Here is a 15,082-nt window from a genome sequence, read left to right on the forward strand (position 1 = left end):
GGGCAGAAAAGTTAGCCAGCTCTTAGGAGACTGGAGGAAGAGTGATAATAAAGGAAATTTACTCCTGTGACGTCAAAATACTGTCTTCACATGCCACTTGAATAACACTCTGTGTATGTAGATATCCATTTTTTGAATGATTAGCACTCTGCACTGTTTCAGGGAAGGTGGTCCTTAGTGTTTGTAAAAGTGAATGGCGACTGTTACAACAGCAATTTGTGTACGTTTAAATTATCTAATGTGTATATAGTTGATCTGTACTATTTGGGTCTTGGAACATTGCTGGTACATGATAAACATTACCCTATAAACCAAAGTGCCTACATTGCATAGTTGGCTGTGTTGTGTCAATAGGTGTGGGACTGTGAACTAACACAAACACACACACACACACACACACACACACACACACACGAGGTTAAATTTCTAGTGCTTGAAATGGGAGTTGTATGATACTTGGATGAAGAAGGCCTTGCATTATCAAACAGCAGCAAAAACCAGAAAGACTTTCATGTCTGTGTCTGAGTCCCTTTTAAATGTTTAAACTTGCCCAGCTGAAAGACATTACTCTACCAACCTCTCCATTACAAGACTGATAGTTTCGTAGCGTGGAAGAATCAAGATTCCCAATAATGTGTGAGCAATCCATGCAAGAATTACCGTTACAAAGTTCCAAGTGATTTTTATTGTTGCTCCATCTTGCTCAACCGCAGCCCAAAACTGTGAACTGGGTCCCTTTCAGAAGGGTGGCGAAGCCCGTTAGGGAGGTGGGCACCTGCCAAAAAAACGCCGCACCAGGACCCTGACCCCGGCTGCTGGAAAGAGTTCAGGGCATCTAGAACTTCACTAAGGCTATTGCGCAGACTCTGCGTCCCACGCAGGCTTATTAGGAAGAAGCCAGAAAAACTGCTCCGAGACACGTGAACCACAGGGGACCAACCCCGGCCTCCGCTGAGCACCGCATCGGATTCTGGAATTTACAATCACGAAAGTTCTATCGCTCCAGGATTGGCTTCCAGGCCGCATGACATCATAGCGCTTGATCCAGCCTCCGGGCGCGGATTGGCTGGCCGCGCCATTGTGACGTCACGGTCAGCCCACGCCGGGGTTGAAGCTGCCGGGCGCCTTCCTCTTGCTTCGCGGCAGCCGCTCGCTCCTGTTCCCGCGCCCGCTTGCACATCCTCCTGCTCGCGCGCTCCTGCTCCCGCCCGGTGCTCCCCGCCGCCGCCGCCGCTCAGGCCGAGAGGTGAGCCGCTTGCTCTCGGAACTTGGCGGGTGCCGTGGCACCGGGGCGCGGCCGGGCTGCTGGCGCCGTGAGGTCCGAGCTGGGCTGGCGGGCGCGGGGGGGGGGGGGGGAATTGGGGTGGGGGACCGCAGGCACCGACTGGGGACGGGCGAGCGCGGGGCGCGGGCCGAGCGGGGCTCTGCCGGGATGCTGTCGCACCTGTTCGTGGGTGGCAGCCACTTTGGCGCGCTGACAGGCGCGGAGATCGCAGGGAGGGATGGCGGCGCGCTAGGATCTTCCGTAGAGCTTTCTCCAGGCGGCAGCAAGGGCTGCTGAGCGGGAGCCCGCGCGGGTCCGGGCGGCACCGGGCGCCCCGGGCCGCGCGCCGGCCTTTCCTTGCCTTCCCCTCCTTTGCAGCTGCCAGGGACCCTCGTTAGCCGGCGACCACTCTGCCTTACAATTGCAGCCCTGCTTGCAGCGCGAGGGTGGAGACTCAGGCGCTGCGCTGTAGGCAGCGGCCTGGAGTCAGCGGATCCATAGTGTGCGCTGCTCGGAGTTTTAGGAAAAGTGCCCTTAATTGTTTCCCTGCCAGCAAGGTTTCCCCTTCCCCAATCCTTGGGGTGGAGATAGTAACGCCCAGAGGGAGAGTTGTTCTTTTTAAATGATCTTGAAGCCCTTCGGCACCTTTGAACTTGGTGGCGTATCCGCTCACGATTGTGAGTTATGCTCATCTCTAGGCTCCTTGATTGCAAATTTGAAGGATGCCGACTTTTCGTAAGGGGAGGGGGCGATTGAAAGAATGCAATGCGTGACTCATTAACTGGACACCCGAGAAGTGTCTGATGAGAAATTGTGGGGAGCGAGCAACCTCTCTCTAGCTCCGAGTCTCTGTTTTTTTTTTAATGTCAGGGCCGGTAGCAGGAAGTGTTTCATACAGTTATACGGGAGGGCCAAGTGTTGCCTGTTGGTTTTGTAATTTGTTCCTCTAACCTGTTGGTTTGTGCTTTTGTTGCTTGCAAGTCTCAGGCCACAGCATTTGGGTCAGAATCTACAGCTACAGCTGTCTTTGCGTTAGGTGAACGAACGCACACTTTAGATTTCCATGTACGGTTGGCCACAAGCGGATCATTTATCAGTTCAGCCCAGGTATTGCCAGCGACCTTGAAAGAAATGCTACTTACGTACCTTTTGAGATTTTTCTCCTGATTATAACATCACTGTGGAGAACTTTCTGTACGCCATCTCATTTTGCATTTTCTTTCTGCTTCCAACTAAAGACAAAAGGGGAAATGTTACACACTTTCACAGAATGTAGGGTAAACTTGAAAGAAAAATGAAGGGAAGCATGGCTGTCAGATTTTTCAAAATAGGTGTCTAGTAAGTTCAAACACTGTACTCGACTCGGTTTCCTTGTCAGTAAACCGGGTTCCATGTTGCTAATTTATTAGGTGGTTTTTGAGAGACTATAAATGAAAGAACCAAACTGGGGGTCTGCTAAATAGTGGTTTGATAAATGTTTTACTTTCCTGGGATTCACAGTGTTTCTCTTGGCCAGGATCTTAGCCCTGGGATGTCTGCTGTTAGCAGACGCCTTCCCCCCAGTGCTTTCCTCCTCTGCTTTAGCCATAATTACTGCTTGTGCTGCTTTTAGAGGTGAAGTACTCACTCTTGTGTTTTATTTCCAACGTGAAGTGTATACACACATCAAGGCAAAATTGCTTACCTTGTCTTCCAGGGACTGTGGCAGAGTAGAGCATGTATGTTGCCTTTTTCTCTACCACTCACTAGCCTTCCCCATACATATATATGATTCTACTTTGGCCTGCCAACTCATGGTAACCATAGACCACCTCCTTAGCTGTCTGACTTTCCCTACATGCATTCCCTTCCAGGTACAGTTCTCCTGTCTGCCCTTCCCCCTTGCCTCTCTCCCTGCCTTTCTTGATGCTGGGAGTTGAACCCAGAGTTTCACACATGCTCAGCAAACCTTGCCTCTGAGCTACTTCATCAGCCCTGTTTCATGGACTAATGATAAGAGAACCTATTTGCTAAGTATTTCTTTCCACATCCCAGGGTCCCCTTGGGGAGTCTTATCACCCACCATTTTGTTTGTTTGTTTAAAATTGGGTAGCTAAAGCCTAGAGATGTTGATTTTTCTAAATTCACACAGTCCTGTCTATCTCAAGCAGTGTTCCCACCCCAGCCACATCCTTGTGCTGCTGTTGGATTGCCTTTAGTCAGCTGTATGTCATTTATGTGATTGTGGTATTTGGTAACTTTAAAAACCCTTAAACCATCCAGGATTAACAATCGGCTGTTTCTCAAAGCTGCCTGAAATATGTTTATTTATTTATTTTTTCCTTGATTCATTTGTTTTAAGACAGGCTCTCATGTAGTCCAGGCTTGCCTCTGCTTACCAGTTTCTGCAGGTGACCTTCAACTTCTGGTCCTCCTGCCTCTGTTTTTTGAGTACTGGGATAGTAGGCCTAGGCTAACACATCTGCTTTGTGCTGTGCTGGGGGTTGGAACCCTGGGTGGGGTTCAGCATGCTAGGCAAGTGTTCTACCAACCCAGCTATCGCCCCAATCCATGATTTATTGTTATTAACTTGCTGACTTTCTTTAGCTGGTTTGTATGAAATGTGTGCGTGGATGGGGTGTTTGCAGCCAAAGATGAGTGAAGCGGTTCCTGATGCCAAAGCCCTTGATTTGGCTTACATTTTGAGCCTTTTTGTACACACTTTTATACTTTACACGAAAGGGAGTCGGAGGTAGATTTCTGGGGCGTGTGTCTGCATGCTTCACGGCACAGCTGTCTGTCAGATACTGCAGTTTCTAGCAGTGCTGAATTGGTCAGGATGCTTTTGGTGCAGGGAGAAAACCCAGTTCAGATTAGCTTAACCTCACACCCCTGTAAGGGCCTTGAAAGCAAGACCTTTGCTCCACTTCCCTACAGCCCTCTGAGATACAGCTTCTGTCCTTAGGCTCATTTTGCAAGATGACTCTACCAGCGAACTGTCTGGATTCCCCCTTGAGGTGCTTAACTTAAGCCTTGGCCACTTTAAGCAATAACTGAGAAGAGTTGGATAACCTGGTATCCATCCCAACAGTGGGTTGACTCTTGCCACACCTAACTGGCTGCTGTGCCTTTAGGGAGGGCTTGCATTAACACCAGTGTGTCGAAAATTAAGTTAGGGGAAGTTTGGAGAGTGAACATGTGGGGAATCATTGGGCAAGAAGGAAGTGCAGGTGACCGAAGCTAGTAAGACAGCAGAAGTAGAACGTTAGTCTGGCTTTGCTATAATAACAACTTAAATTATTGAGTTGTTCTATCAGACTATTAGATCACTTCCTGAGAGCGGACCTACCTCAGGCCTCATTAATTGATACCAGAAAATTCTCACTTAATAATAAGATGCCTTTTTCTTTTTTTTTTTTTTTTTTTATATAGAGTCCACCAGGTTGATCTCAGTCTGTGGGGAAGGCTTTGCCCTGGAGGAGGTGGGAATGGGGGGCGGGCTGGGGGGAAGGTGAGGGGGGGGGAGGTGGGAGAACAAGGGAATCTGTGGCTGATATGTAGAACTGAATTGTATTGCAAAATAAAAATTAAAAAAAAAACAAAACAAAACATAAGCAACATAAAAAAAAAATAAGATGCTTGGGGTTGGAGAGCTGGCTCAGCAGTTAAGAGCACTGGCTGTTCTTCCAGAGGACCTGGGTTCAATGTCCACCACCCACATGGCAGCTCACAACTGCCTGTAACTCCAGTTCCAGGGTACCCGAAACCCTCATGCAGGCAAAACACCAATGCGTATAAATTGGGAGGGGAAAAAAAAAAGGATGCTCAGTTTAGATACTTGTCCAAGGTCATGACTCATGCAGCCTAGAAGTTTCTGATGCTGGATCCTGTTTTCTCTTCTGAGGTGTTCAGCAACAGAATGTTACAATGGTTCCTTTTTTTAAACTAGAAGGAATATATTGAGTGCTATGCTTAAGAAATAGGAATCTTATCAGCATGTATAGGGTGGGTTGGCTGGGGTGGAGGCTTGGGATGTGGAGAGGGCCTGAGAATGTGGAGAAGTGACAGTCTGCCTTACCTCACATAATAGTGCATGTGATAGACCAAAACACAGGCTTGGGACGCAGAGTTTGAGTAAAGCACACACATGCTAACCAGCGTTCAAGTGTGAAAAGGCACGGGTGTTTCAGCATTGGTGTGTTAACTGACCGACCGCATGGTTCCTTATCTTCACGTGCCGCCAAACATGAGACATCAGCTCTGAGAACTGGTCTGCCTCTCCCTCTTTAAAAGTGAAAGGAAGAAGTGAACATGTCTTAGTTTCATTTTTGCCAAGAATCAACCCTTTGTTTCTGTTTGGCGGTGGCTGGAGAGTGAAACTTGAGATCTTTTAGGTCTTAGACATTATAACTGGAGGTAAAATTGCAGCCGTGGAAGCAGATTGCTGCTGGTGTTGGCTTCTGGAGCTTGAGCGTTACTTGAGGAGACGAGGGTTCAGCCTGGTGAAGCAACTTGTTATCTGACCATGTGTTGAGATAGGACCCTCTCTCCTGGTCCCTGACTTCAACCGTAAACGTTACTGTCACCCAACTTTGGTTCCCATGGGGACATTTTTTTGTTGACTTGTAGTCATCTATTTTAAGAATTGTGTGGCCCCTGGGTTTATCACAGTCCTACTTGGTAAGTTTTTAGAGATTTAAATTCTTAATTAGGGAGATGGCAAGCCTGAGGAACTGAGTTAGCTACTCAGAACCCGTGGCTGGGGGTGCGAGCCGGCAGGGAGTGACGACACCCATTTTCACTCAGCACTAGGAGACGTTGGTTGGCAGGTTCCTGGAACTCCCTGACCATCCAGCCTTGATGCCTGGGAAAGTTCTACACCCATGAGAGACCTTGTTGTGCCCCCCTTCAAAGGGGCTCAGGAGTAATGGTATAATGATGTCCTCTGGCTTCCACAAGCCCACATGTGCACAAATATACAAAACAGCTAATTTCCTGTCCTTCCTTCCCTCCTGTTGTGTGTGACGTTCAGTTGGAATTGTATTCAGGAAATAAGGGGTACCCTAGTACTCTTCATTGGGAGTTAGATTTCGGTGCTTTGGGCTTACCATCTCACATTGTTTGGAGTTCAGGACATAGCTTGTTATTTTTGTTGTAAGATTTTTCAATGTTGATTCTGTCTTGCTTTTTCTAACTAGAATAACCATTTCTCTAGAAACATACCTGTGATTTTTAAGTATATTCTTAGTTCCTATACGAGGCTAGAAGTCCCCACACATGCTAGTTGTGGTTTTTCTACTGGTTGATTTCCCCTGTTGCCCCTTCCTCTTCCCCTGCTTAACACTTAGATTCTTGTTACTAACTTTAGGAAGCCATTTTGGACAGGCTTCATTGGAACCATGTGGGGAATTGGTCAGGGGATGAGCTTTGAGTTTCTGGAACCAAGAGTGCTGTTCCCGCTTTGTCTTGGCACAGTAAATGCTGGGACAAAGTGATTGTTATGAATTCTCCTTCTTTAAAGAATATTCTCAGGATACCAAATTCAGTAATTACTCATTTGTTTCTCTGGGACTTCAGCAATATGGTGTGTCCCCAGGGCTAGTGTTCAAGGCACACCTGCTTCTTTGGAGAAGAAACAAATTAATATTTACAGAGGTGGCTGACACCTCAGTCAGCCCTTGGTTAGTTGATTCGCACAACTGAAAATTAGCATTTGTTTCTGAACGAACTTGGAAATATTGACGTTATGATCTGAGGCGCATCTTGTCTGCAGCTAAGTAAGGCAGGCTGTAGGAAGCATTTTAGAGCAGTGGCTTCCAAGTTAGCCACACACCTATGTAGGTTCCACACTTACTGGTGTGGATTGTGGCAGGTAAGTTACGCCACTTTCCCAAGATCCCAACTTACGTAGAGAGCTTGGATAATTACTACAACCACTTTGAATGGCATTGGAACCATCAGTTTTATGTGTGGAAGTTAAGTAGGGTATTGACTGGTAAGTGCAGTACAGAATTCCCTCTGTACAGGACACCACTCAAAGCATTGTTTATAATAGCAACAGGTTAGAAGAGCCAGTACGGCAGATGTCCTGCAGCAGAATAAATTGTGCCATCGCTTGGCAAGGGAATACACCGATTGGTGTGTGCTAAATGGAGTTGTTTTTCACCATAGACCACTTTGATGAAGTGCCCAACAGAAGTGAACAGCTCACTGAACCTTATAAGAACCTGAGTTTTACAAAAGAGAACTAAGGTTCAGGAATGTTGCTTCACTCTTTAAAGCTCCACAGCTAGTAGAGCCTGGTCTCAAGTCCGGAAGGGTGCTGCAGAGCCTGCTAGGGCTTTGCAGTGCCTTGGCCTCTAAGACCCAGTCACTTAGATGGGTAGCTGTGCTTCAGAAGGCAAGTGGGGGTCATAGCCATCACATTCCGGGAGGTTGGTGACAGCATAAAGCTTTTGTTGACAGTAACTCAGCAAAGCTTTAGAAGTGGACAGGAATAGCGCTTGTGGTCAGGGCTCGAGAGGGTGGCCTTCCCTTTCTTCCCTTAACTCCTTTTGTAGATATTCTGGTCTTCAGGCGGCTCTGTCTGTGGCATCAGAGGGCAGCGCTAGAGAAGTGCCTCAGTGGTAGAGCGCTCACCTAAGCGTGCCCAGGGCCCTCGGCCTCCTCTCAGTACGGAGGGGAATAGAGAAAGAAAGGAGTGCAGACACGTCTCTACTGGTCTCAGAAGCCTGTGTTGAGAAGCCTCGTCTCCTGTTGTCTTGGCCTCGGGAATCCAGCCTTGGTGTCCTGGTGTGGCCCTGGCTGCACTGGGTAGGAAAGACACCCAGAGTCCCCGGGGAGCATCCTCTCAGTGCTCGGTGAGTGGACATGTAAGTCCTGAGCGTTTGGGGAACACTAGGTCATCATCCTGCTGCTGGCACCATTAGGACTGCTGTGCTGAGCCAGTGTTGCAGACGTAAGCACCTCCCCCCACCCCCCTTCCGTTCTCCTGGGGTCCCTCTGTCTTCTCAGCACTACTTCTTTCTAGGTGAGCACCGAGTCACTCAGTTTGTCTGACAGGACTGTGATGACCCGAAAGTACCATCGTTCCGAAAATAAAATCACAAGTCATATGATGGCTTATGTATTAGCCAGGAATCGGATAATAAAACCATCCTGACCTTGGCCACGATCTGCAGAAGAGATGAATACATGAATACTATTATGTTTGCTTTTTTTTTTTTTTTTTTTTTTTTTTTTTTAATGGCACATCGCAGCAGCCTGCACATTTTGCTTGTGGCCATACTGCATTCACCCCTACACTCAAATAATAGTTACGATATAGATGTTTAGTTGAATTTTAAGGAAGAACCGTGTTTTCGTATTGCACGGCTTAGGTTACACAGGCTCGGATGGAAACCTTTTAAGCCATTTTCTGTTGCAGGATCGTAGAACTCTGTTACAGCCTTCTTCTCTATTTTAGCTTGGGCTGTGATGCAGCCTTTGTGCGCTTGGTACAAATTAGCTTGGAGAACATTAAAATTTATTTTGAATATTCAAGTAATCACATCAACCATGAGACTGCAGTCAGATAGGAATTTTAAGTAGCTACCCAGAGAAGAAAATGTTGCTTGAAAGCCTCTTGAAAATTGGTCTCCCAGCTATTTGCAATGGCAGTCTGTGTGGTTTCCAGTATCATTGGCTCTGCTGAGCTAGAGCCCAGACCAAGCCCAGCCCCTAAGGCAGCTGCTGTAAGGAGGCAGTGGCGTTATCTTGATGTCACTTGACTGTCTTGGCTGGTGTCTTCTGTTCAAGGGCTCCTCCTACAAGGAAGTAATTGCTCCGAATGGGTGGGAGCTTCTCCAAGGAGACTCTTCAGATACACCAGGACCTCCTTGTCCCTAGAAATGCAGTGACTACTGTAGTGGCTTCATTTTCAAAACAAGTAGCGTTTGGAGTAGGCTTAGTGACCCCAAAGGAGGTTGGCTGTGACTGGAGAACACTGAGCCCTTCCATTTCTTCCTCCCCATCCTCCCTCCCCCGCTTTCTTTTTGGTGGTACTAGGAACTGAATCCAGGACCCTGTGTAAGGTAGCTGCTATTGTGTTTTGTTTGGGAGACAGAGTCTCACACACAGCCTGGGCTGGCCTGAAACTCCATATATCACTCCTGTTGATGGCAGGCTCCTTTATCCTGCTCCTGCTTCCCGGGTATTGACATTTCAGATATGTATGTACCACTGTGCCCTAGCCCACATACTTTTTATTGAGCTATAGAACTTTTCGTGGGGCTAATATAACTTAAGGGCCTCCAGAGTCTAAGCTTGAGGTCAGCATTTGTAGACGCTCCCATAGCTCTTGGGCTGTCTGTTGGTAGGGTTTCAGTGCGGTAAACATTTGTAGACGCTCCCATAGCTCCTGGGCTGTCTGTTGGTAGGGTTTCAGTGCCTCTCCCCACTCACTGATTGTTCCTGTCAGCTATTTCTTTCTAGTCCACCTCTTTTTTTCTGCCCTCCAGGCTCCTAACTTCCTTATCAAAGTCTATGTGGCTGTCCCTACAGATTCTGCTATTGTACACCGTGGTGGGGAGCATCAGTCCATACCGGTTTGCCTAAGCCATCAAGCTAGAAGCAACCCTCCCATCAGCCACCCTCGCTCCACCTACTGCTATCAGCCGCTGGGTATGGTCCGCTCAGGCCTGGTCCATCCTTATCAGCTGCCTGGCTTTCTCAGCACTTTAGTTCTTAGATGATTGCAGTTTCTTTCTGCCTCCTTTCTGTCCCCCTTGTATTCTGCTGCCAAAGTGGCTTCCTGACACATCATTAGGATCATTTTAGTCTGGCCTAAAGGCCTCCTGAGCCCATCCTTCGACCCCATGGCCTGCGTGTACCTCTTAATCTGGACACTTAAGACTTTATGTTCACTTGCCCCTGTCTCTGCTTCATGTTTTATTTGGATAGCTTCCTCATTAATATCTGCATCTATTCCCACTATTTATAAAGCAAAGCAAAATGATAATAGAAAAGCCTTGTTTTTCGTGGGGCAAAACCTCACCTCTTTGATTCTTCTGGCTGAATTGTGAGTTCTCACCCCTTCTTGGCTGCTTGGCCCAACATTTTACCCTTTTGTGTGTCTCAGTTTTTTTCTTAAAACGAGAATGACCAGTATTTTTCTTCTTCCCAGTTGCCTGGCAAGACTTTCCCTGTGTTTCAGAACCTGTGTGCTTTCTGGGTGTAGTGTAGGGATCTGGCACATATTTGCATAAACATTTCTCCAAAGTGTCCTTCAGACGTGTGCTTGAGTCTGCACGTGGCTGTGTGAAGCTGATGAGATAGATCCCTGAGAACACTGGACTACTACACGGTTCTTCCCAGTTGAGGAGCCCACCCGATCCGAGGGCTGGGGCATGTCTCCAGGCCAAGAGAGGAGAGCAGCAGCGGCCCTCAGAGCATTCCAATCGCTAGACATTCATCCCACCTGCCTAGGACCAGGGGTGATGATGGCTGCTATTTTAAAGGTGGTGCTGATTTGCGTATCACACTGTATGCTTCAAGGTTGAATGTGCTTGCGCTAGAACAGTCTGGTGTTACTATTCCCAAAGAAGGAATAAAGTCGACACTGGTATCTGAGTACTGAAGATATCCATTATTAAAATAATAGTGGACTTGCCACTCTTTTTAACCTTATTTTGGTTAGCATCATGCCCAGGGGAAGGGTGGACAGAGCTGGGTTAAGTAGCCACAAGGCTACTCAATTCATTGATCATGCATAGTCACTCATTGTAGAGCCTGGGAACACAAGTCCTAGCTGGGTGTGGTGGAGCACACCTTTAATCCCAGCACTGGGGGGCAGAGGCAGGTGGATCTCTTGAGTTTGAGGCCGGCCTGGTCTGTGTAGTGAATTCTAGGCCAGTCTGAGTCTGATGGAGGACACTGAATGAACAGATAACTCAATGTTGAGGCCCGAGGTAGGATGGTATTGAGAGCCAGGGGCCAGTCAAGGATACTTTCATGAGATTGGAAAGCCAGGATGCTGCAGGAATCAGGCTAGTAGAAGAGGAAAGAGCCTTGCTGTTTGGGGATGGAGGGTCATGTGAGGAATGAGAATCAGGAGGACCAGTGATGGAGCAGGGAACTGTCACTGTGGGCCCTGTGGCCACCCGGAGGAGTCTGAACATTTTCCTGAGAGATTTCACCTGGCAGTGATGGTGCCAGACTTGGGTAGAGCAGCCGCATTTGAGGGGGATTTCGGGAGTACAGTGGAGCTAGCTTCAGGTAGCTAGCCAGTGGCTTTGGTGGAAGTAGATAAAGTTTTAACAATCTATAGAATCTAGGGACTGGGGAGGAATTTAGAAATAATCTGGTCTCTTAAAGTTTACCGGGGTGGAAGCCTAAATGGCTTCCTGGAGTTTTCACAGAAATTGAAATGAAGCAATATGGGAAACTATTTGTCTAAACCTCTTTCATGTCTCTTGGCCAATGTGCTAATTTGGGAGAATAGGGCATTGTGGACGCTGGTATTTTTATTTTATTTATTTTTATTCTTTGAAAATTTCATACATTCAGTGTTTTGACCATACCTCCTCCTCTTCCCACCCTCACTACATCCCGGAGTCCCCTTAGTGCCCACAGTGTACGCATGGGTGTAGGCCCATTGGAGCATGGGCCGCCTGCGGGGGCCACATCCCAGAAAAAGAACTGACTTTCCTTTCTAGGGGTGGGGCTTCATGCTCTCCCCCCCTACTCAGGCTGGAATGTTGACTGGCTTGATCTCAGTCAGGCAGCCACAGCTGTGTGAGTTCCCGAGCACAACAGCCTGATGTCCGGAAGGTACTGTTTTACAGCCGCCCAACCTCTGACTCTGAATCTCAGAGTTCCCTCATCTGTGACGTTCCCTGAGCCTCTGGGGGAGAGGTGATGTAGACGTCCTGTTTAGGGCCGAGCACAGCATCGTCACTAACTCTCTGTACTTTGATTAGTGTGAGTCTCTGTATCTAACCTCCAGTCATTACAAAAGGGATTTCCCCAATGAGAGGGGCGGGCTGCGTCAATGGTAGTCAGCCAAAAGTGATACTAGCAGCTAGAGCAGGGTCCCAGGCTAGTTTGTTTAATTAATTAATCTATTTATTTATTTATTTAACATTTGGGGAGAGAGAGGAGAGAGAGAAAGTAAGAGAGTGTGTTTCAGGGCTTGATCTCAGGTTGCCATTTTACCCTCTTGAATATTCTCTGGCCCTCACTGGATGTTTTTGAGAGTGGGTCTCTATGTAGTTCATGCTGACTTGGAACTGCAATCCTCCTGCCTCAGCCTAGGATTTATAGGAGTGATCTACCACTTGCAACTTCTGTGGGATTTTGAAGAAGCAGATTTGTTTCTGGCATGGAGAGTTAGATGACTTAGGAGGTGCATGGCTTTTCATCTGAATCTTTAGAGCTGAGAATAACTTGGAGAGAAGAGTGGTGAGGGCCTACTGTGTGAAAGGCTTACCTTATGGAGGAGGGTGTACTCTGTGGAGGGCCTACTGTGTGAAAGGCCTACTGTGTGGAAGGCTTACCTTATGGAGGAGGGTATACTCTGTGGAGGGCCTACTGTGTGGAAGGCTTACCTTATGGAGGAGGGTGTACTCTGTGGAGGGCCTACTGTGGAGAGCAGCATGTGAGATCATGCCCTTAGTTCTATGCTGTGGTGATACCGGATACCTCCAGGAATCGTGAGTATCCTTGAACACCAGGAAGAGGTCTAACAGCACCAGCAGTAGGAGCAACTTCAGCGTTTCTCAGAGTTGACTGGGTTATTGTGTCATCGTCAGTCCTGAGGGTTCTGCTTTGCATGAATATGTACTCCAAAATGGCGGAAGTTAATTTAGGACCACTTTGGAAATTGTTGGAAATCTGTCCTAACCCCAAGCCAAAATTCATTCAGCAATTTTTTTTGTTTTGGTTTTAATGAAATCCACGTCAGCAGCTTCAACAGCAGTTTTTAAAATAGAATATACTAAAACAATAGCATCCAAAGATATACTAATTTGGTATTTACATGCTGAGGAATGATATTGGGAAAATACTAAACGTCTTTGTTTTCCGTAAGTAAACGATTACATTTCTGTAAGAGGAGAAGACTTGGTACAGCAGAAATGCGATTTGTAGTGTACGTAGTCTTGCTCCGAGGGTTCTCAGGTGGCATTGGTTGGGGTTGTGAGGCATGATGCTGTGGGCTGTGCAGCCTTCACATGTATGTTCAGAACCAAGGCCGCAGTGACGGGTCATGGAGCAAGGGGAGGGTTCCAGGCAGCAACACCTTGGACTCACTCCACGTTTGATGTGGAGTTAATTTTTGGTCATCGCGTATTCAGAAACCTTTTACCGTCACCAACTTTTTCATGACTCCCGTGTTCAGTATGTGACCTCTAGTTTAAGAAGGTGGGTCATAGCGAAAACTTAAGTCAGTCACTCAACGTGGCCCGAATACAGTAAAGCGATGTGGTTAACGTGAGATGTGTCGGGCGGTTGCCATTGTTTCGGGACGTACAGTTCCCCAGTAAATGTTTGTTTACAGAGTGATTGCTTGTGATAGGTGATTGCATATGGGATAACCACCCTCCCCCTTTTTCCTCGTGTTTAGTCTAAATTGTGTTTTTTGTAGTTTACATTATAGCCCCCCCTTTTTATATCTTTGAACATTTTATTTATTCTCTACTAAAATCAAAGCCCAAACTTTGGGCCAGACTTAAACTAAAAGTGAGAATAGTATAGAGCCCACAGTGCAAAAATCTTTATCAAATCTCAAAGACGATTGCTTTCAGATACATTGGAAGGCTTTAACAAGCCTGGTCCTGGGACACAGCAGGGCCCTCCTGACTCAGATAGAAAACTGTGTTGTCTGTCTCCTGCAGCAGCTCCAGCCACTGTCCACACTAGGGAGCAGAAGCAGGAGCCTCGGCTTGGGTTTTGCTGAGTGCTCAGTAGCCTGGCTCAATCCTGAGACAGCTTGACCCTGTCTGTCAGTCTGTCCGCTTCTCCACTGCCTGTGAATCTCAAAGGCCAGAAGCATGCAGCCGCTGAACGTCTATGCCCTGGATGAGCTCGTCTTTGTTTGGTTCTGCCACACTGGTTCCTCACCCATTTTTCCAGTCTTGAGCCCAGTGTGTTATCTCTAGAAGGATGTGTACACTGGCTCATCCACCTCAAGAGCCCTGGCTTTCCTGTCTCTCGTGTGTGTGTGTGTGTGTGTGTGTGTGTGTGTGTGTGTGTGTGTGTGTGTCTGGAGTGTGTCTCCCACCTTCCCTTCCTTCCTCCATCCTTCTCTTTCTCCCCCTCCCTACAAGGTCTCACTATGTAGCCCTGGTGGCTTTCCTGGAACTCTAGGCCAGGCTGCCCTTGAACTCTCAGAGATCTCCTTGCCTCCTGGCTGCTGGGGTCAAAGGTGTGTACAACCATGCCTGGCCTGAGTCTCACTAGTTACAATTGCTCTCATTATTGATTGATTGATTGATTGATTGTATGTTTGTTTTTCGAGACGGGGGCCTTGAACTCACAGAGATCCACCTGCCTTTGCCTCCGGAGTGCTGGGATTAAAGGCGTGCACCACCACCGCCCGGCTGCTCTTTTTATATTTTGAGTCAGCCTGGACTCTTACTTCCTGGTCTCTCTGTTGGTTATGCCTTTAGCCTGTGCCTGAAACACCCTGTCTTCCCCATTTCTGCTAGCTGTCCAGCCTCCCTGAGCTCTCAGCTTAGGACGCCACTTTCTCCAGGAATCCTTCCCGTCTCCTGAGTATCTCCAAAGTCTTGTTTTGCATGACACCCCACCCTCATTCCAACATACCATAATCTGGAGTTAGTTAAATGCATATAGAAATCG

General features: G+C 47.6%; 1 protein-coding gene across 4 annotated transcripts in view; it reads left to right on the forward strand.

Annotated features, from left to right (window-relative positions):
* The first annotated feature begins 1,104 nt into the window (after positions 1–1,104).
* Positions 1,105–15,082, forward strand: part of Elovl5 (ELOVL fatty acid elongase 5) — a 102,775-nt gene continuing 88,797 nt past the window's right edge. For 3 of the 4 annotated variants that reach the window (XR_009380291.1, XM_059268261.1, XM_059268260.1), the window contains exon 1: positions 1,105–1,246. The gene's annotated coding sequence lies outside the window, so the exon portion shown is untranslated. Of the gene's footprint in view, positions 1,247–7,948; positions 8,104–15,082 lie in introns of those variants that run through there. The other variant, XM_059268262.1, reaches the window with a different exon arrangement.

The sequence above is a fragment of the Peromyscus eremicus genome, chromosome 7 (assembly GCF_949786415.1).
Source record: "Peromyscus eremicus chromosome 7, PerEre_H2_v1, whole genome shotgun sequence".
Lineage (NCBI taxonomy): Eukaryota > Metazoa > Chordata > Mammalia > Rodentia > Cricetidae > Peromyscus > Peromyscus eremicus.